General features: G+C 38.1%; 1 protein-coding gene across 1 annotated transcript in view; it reads left to right on the top strand.

The window, feature by feature from the left end:
• Positions 1–3,408: 3,408 nt before the first annotated feature.
• Positions 3,409–5,000, top strand: part of LOC144973503 (solute carrier family 25 member 35-like) — a 27,772-nt gene continuing 26,180 nt past the window's right edge. The window contains exon 1 of the mRNA XM_078916009.1: positions 3,409–3,575. The gene's annotated coding sequence lies outside the window, so the exon portion shown is untranslated. The remainder of the gene's footprint in view (positions 3,576–5,000) is intronic.

The following is a 5,000-nucleotide window of genomic DNA, read 5'->3' as shown; positions in this document are numbered from 1 at the left end:
CCTACATCACAATGGGGATCATCTATATTACCTTTCCATGTGCTCGAGGTCATTGGTCACATTGCAAAGTGTTCTCAAAATGACCCAGATAGTGAAAAGTGTTCAGAGTTTTTGAAATATCTAACATAGCGATTGATTAATTTGTTCAGTTTCACACATGGGTATGTTTACAACGTTCATAAACCAAGCAGGGTGTTTCCATTTATTGAGAAATGCCCATTGTTTTTTGTTTTGTTTTTAAGGGTTTTACGGCGCTTGCAACACATTTAGGTCATATCAGCGCCAGCAAAAAATAAAGATGAAAATAGGATAGTAAAAAGTTCTAGAATTACAATGGGGTTGATCTATATTACATTTCCATGTGCTCGAGGTCATTGGTCACATTGAAAAGTGTGCTAAAAATGACCCACATTGTGAAAAGGGCTCACAGCTTTCGAAATATCTAACATCACTATTGGTCATTTAGTTCTGTTTGACACGTGTGTATGTTTACAACTTTCATAAACAAAGCAGCATGTTTACATTCTTCAAGAAATATCCAATCGTTGGACAGCAACTTATCATGTGATTGATGACTTGGTTGGACGAAAACCTGAATATAGATTGCTCCCATTAAAGCATCCAAGAATAAGGCAGACAAAGAGGAATTGGTTCAAATCTAGAACAGATGTAGATTCCAAGAGCACTCTATCAGTGTACTTAGTTTGAGATCACTAAATGTCTCATCCAGACATAAGCACAGGTCCCCGCCAAGAGGAACACACTCAATTGTTTACAAATCATACATATGTGAAAGGAAAAATAATACAGTACATAACAGAGAGATGATTTACACCAAAAAAATATCTTCTCCCAAAACTAACTGTACATTTGACTGTTTCCCTCCCAGCCAGGGTATCCGGCCAGGGCCAGGACAAAACCAAGTAATCTCATTCCAAGACAAAGACAGAAAGAGTTCCGTGGTTGGTATACAAAATGACTCTGATATACAAAACCCTTTCTTTAAGGAGAGAAACAATGAAAAACTATCAAATACGATCAACCGTCTCAAAACGGTATTAAATTGGGACGAATTGAAAAATGTAAAATGAATCTAGAAATATTGACTTAGAGTGTTTTGTTTTTGTTTGTTTGTTTTAAAGGTTTTACGGCGCTTGCAACACATTGAGGTCATATCAGGGCCAGTAAAAAGGAAGAAAATGGATAAACCGTCTAGTATAAAAAATAGAATTACTATTACAGCACCCTAGAAAAAGTAAGACAAAGGGGAATGATACAAATAGAGAATAGGTGTAGATTCCAAGAGTATACTATAATTGTGCATAGTTTGAGATCACCTAAAAGTCTCATCCAGACCAAAGCACAGGACCTCACTAAGAGGAATACACTCAAATGCTTACATTATACATTCAAAATAACAAATATAATAATACATAACAGAGAGATGATTTACAAGGAAAAAAATATCATCTCCCAAAACAATATCTATGCATTTGACTGTTTCCCTCCCAGCCAGGAATTCGACCCGGGTCAGGACAAAACCAAATTTCATTCCAAGACAAAGACAGAAAGCATGTTGGAAAACTTATATAAGGGGATAGAAGACACAGTAAGTACCTCCCTGCCCACTATGGGAGGTCAGGAACCCCACCCAGCGAGTGTTTTGCAATGAAAGAAATAGTATAATTTATTCTCCATCAGCGTGGCTCAGAGGTACGGTCTTTGCTTCGTATCCGAAAGGTACCGAATGCGACTACCCCGCTGTGATGTGTGGCCTTGAGCAAGTCACTTCGCCCTAGCTCAGTTTTCGGTGCTGCACTGCGGCTGACACCTGGGTTATTCCAGTTTTCCATTAGAATAGACCCTAAAGAAAATTTACGCTTTGGGATGAATGAAGGGAATTTTACCATTTTATTATGTATTATTTTTATAACAAAGGGGAGCTCACCCAAAGTTTCGTGTTTGTGGCTATAAATTGAATTTCCAAAGCCTCGTTTATAATATAACATAATATAATAACATTGAGCTTTTATAGAGCGAAATATCCACTAAATGTGCTCAAAATTCTTTACAAGGGGTCCCTGGCCAACTGCAACATTTAACATTTAGGGCGGGACACGATGCATGTTAGGCGATGTTACAATTGTTTTCGGACAGAGACAACGCTGTAAACGGCCAGGTAGGTACTCATTTTACACCCAACATAATACCGTATTTAGACTATGGGTCATAATTATCATAATATCATATTAATGTCAATACGATCGTCTTGCTTTTGTTAAATGTATGCATGCATTGCAAATCGAAAAACACTCCTTTCTTTTCACACTCATTGTAATGAAATGCAGTGTTCCAAAACTTTACCACTTAATATAATTATGATAGCTATCTACAGTGGCGTGGCATGCTTACAGTGTAAGGTGGTGCCAGTATCAGAAGAAAATGACTTAAAACATGCTATATTTGTAAATACAAAAGAAAGAAAAATATATTAAAGAAAAGACTTACTCAAATAAGTAAAAGGCGGTATTTACCATTTCTCAGTTTTTTATGTTTGATTTTTTAAAATGCTGTAATCCATTTTTAAAAGATGGAAGCGGTGCCAGGCACCAAATCAACCAATATAGCCACGCCCCTGGAGATAGGCTATCTATAAGCTTAGTTGATTTTGTTGTGCAAATAAAGCACCATAAAGAACACACAGGTCTAGATTCACATAGTTTTAGGTCTGATAATCGACTGCAATTATGGGTTGGTTTTAATAGTATTTTGTGTTGGTTTGAATGTATTTCCATTACAACAATGAGCCCCATAATAATATTGGTTATCGGGCATGCAATGAAGTACACAATGACAACCATGACATTTAATTCTTTTTAAATTAGAATTGAGCTTTTATATAGCGCAATATCCACAAAACGGGCTCATAGCGCTTTACAAGGGGCCCCTGGCCAACTGCAACATTTAACATGTAGGACGGGACATGACGCCTGTTAGACGATATTACAATTTTTTCGGACAGAGACAACGCCGGGTACTCATTCCACACCTGAGTACGGTGAGAGAATGTGAGTAAAAAACCTTCTTAAAGGACTCAATTATGCGCCAAGCGAGGCTTGAACCCAGGACCTTCCGATCCGAAAGCGAGTGCCATGCCACTAGACCACATAGCCGCACAATTTGATATCTTAAGTAACATCAAACTCACAAGATTACATGTATTTAACCGGTTTCAAAAAGCAAACTCATAAAAAACGAGAACAAATGTTTATCGAAATGCATTTGTACCAACAGCTGGGTGTGAGCATGCAATGAAAAAAAAAGGAATAGATTAGATCGTAGCCTGATACTGAAATCCAAAAGGACTGGCAGTTTGATGTCATTATAATTTGGTTTTTGCATCGCTTATTGAGTTGTCGTTAGTAGAGCTCATGGAAACAAGTTATTTCATTGGTTGAACTATTGAATACAACTCACGATTTGTTTTCTTTTGTGGCAAAAGACTGGCATCGTGACGTAATTTTTTGGTCATTACTTTACGAAGGCCATGATTAAATACAGCATTTTCTATTTGCGTGAGTTTTGAGAATATTCTACCACATTGTAAATAGATCAATCATATTGTATGTTTGTTTGTTTGTTCTGTTTTATTGTGTTGGTTTTTTGTTTTGTTATTTTTATTGGGGGGGGGGGGGGGGTTAAAATTGTTGTTTTTTTCTTTCTTTTTTTTTTTTTTTTTTTTTTTGCTTTGCCCCGGGGGGGGGGGGGTGGAGGGTTCGTTTCTCGTGGGGGGGGGGGGGGGAAGGTTCGTTTCTCGTTGGGGGGGGGGGGGGTTGCTTGACTGTTTGTTTGTGTGTTTTGTTTTTACTTTTTTGTTATATCTTTGTTTTGTTTTTTGTTGTCATCATCATCATGATGCAACTTTGCAACTTTATCGAATTGGATTCAGTAGTCTGATGTCACGCCGCCCGGCAACGGCGGCCATCTTGGTTCTAAACAAAGAAAATCATTACTTTTTATTCTTCAACCTGGCTAGAACTTTTCATATGTTTTGTGATCAGAATGTGTAAAAGTCAAAACATGATCAAATTTATGTTTTTTTTTCCTCTGGATACGCTTTTATGCTCGCCGGAGAAATATTTCATACGGGCGTCCGCCATTGTTCCGATAGTTTAGAGCCAGTGTTACTAAGTTACCATGCGTCATTAGGAAGGAAGTGACGTTACGACTATTGAATCCTATTCCAACGAAATCAATAGATAGAACGAAGTTGACGTCACTCAGGTCTTTGTTATTGTTTTTTGTCATCCATGTTCATGAGTAATTCTCACTAGTTTTGTGTGCTGATCCGTTATATTTCCGGATGGCAATGTCGTGAGCTTCTTAGTCAAGTGCACAGCATTTATAGCTGTCCATCGAAGTCTTATTCAAGTGCGTGTGTGTTTGTGTGTCTTGTGTATGAGCAAATAGAGAATAAATGTAGTTGACATCACTTTGATCTTATTGTGTTATAGTTTAGACCGCCAGTTAGGTGATAGGGATAGGCGAAAGGTCTCCAATCAGACAATAAACGGTAAAATGGTACACACAGTTGTGTGTATTTGGTGCGATTGATTTGACGGACAGAACTTGTAAGTATACTCATACCGTCACTAGTGCTCATGTATATGTTTGTGTGTGTGTGTGTGTGTGTTGTTTGTTTGTGTGTGTTTTGTGACAATGTGTATGTGTGAGTGAAAGAGAAAGAAAGAGAAAATGTGGTTGGGGGGGGGGGGGGCGCAGAGAGATAAAGTGTAGGAAAACCAAATTGAGAGAGGGAGACAAGATACATGATGTCTAGAGAGACGAGAAAGAAGAGAGAGAGAGAGAGAGAGAGAGAGAGAGAGAGAGAGAGAGAGAGATAGGAAAACCAAATTGAGAGAGGGAGACTAGATATATGATGTCTAGAGAGACGAGAAAGGAGAGAGAGAGAGAGAGAGAGAGAGAGAGAGAGAGAGAGA

This window comes from Berghia stephanieae, chromosome 5 (genome assembly GCF_034508935.2).
Source record: "Berghia stephanieae isolate SIO BIC M18660-M18661 chromosome 5, UCSD_Bste_1.3, whole genome shotgun sequence".
Classification (NCBI taxonomy): domain Eukaryota; kingdom Metazoa; phylum Mollusca; class Gastropoda; order Nudibranchia; family Aeolidiidae; genus Berghia; species Berghia stephanieae.
Note: the sequence above shows the minus strand (reverse complement) of the source record. Positions and strands in the feature narration are given on the sequence as shown.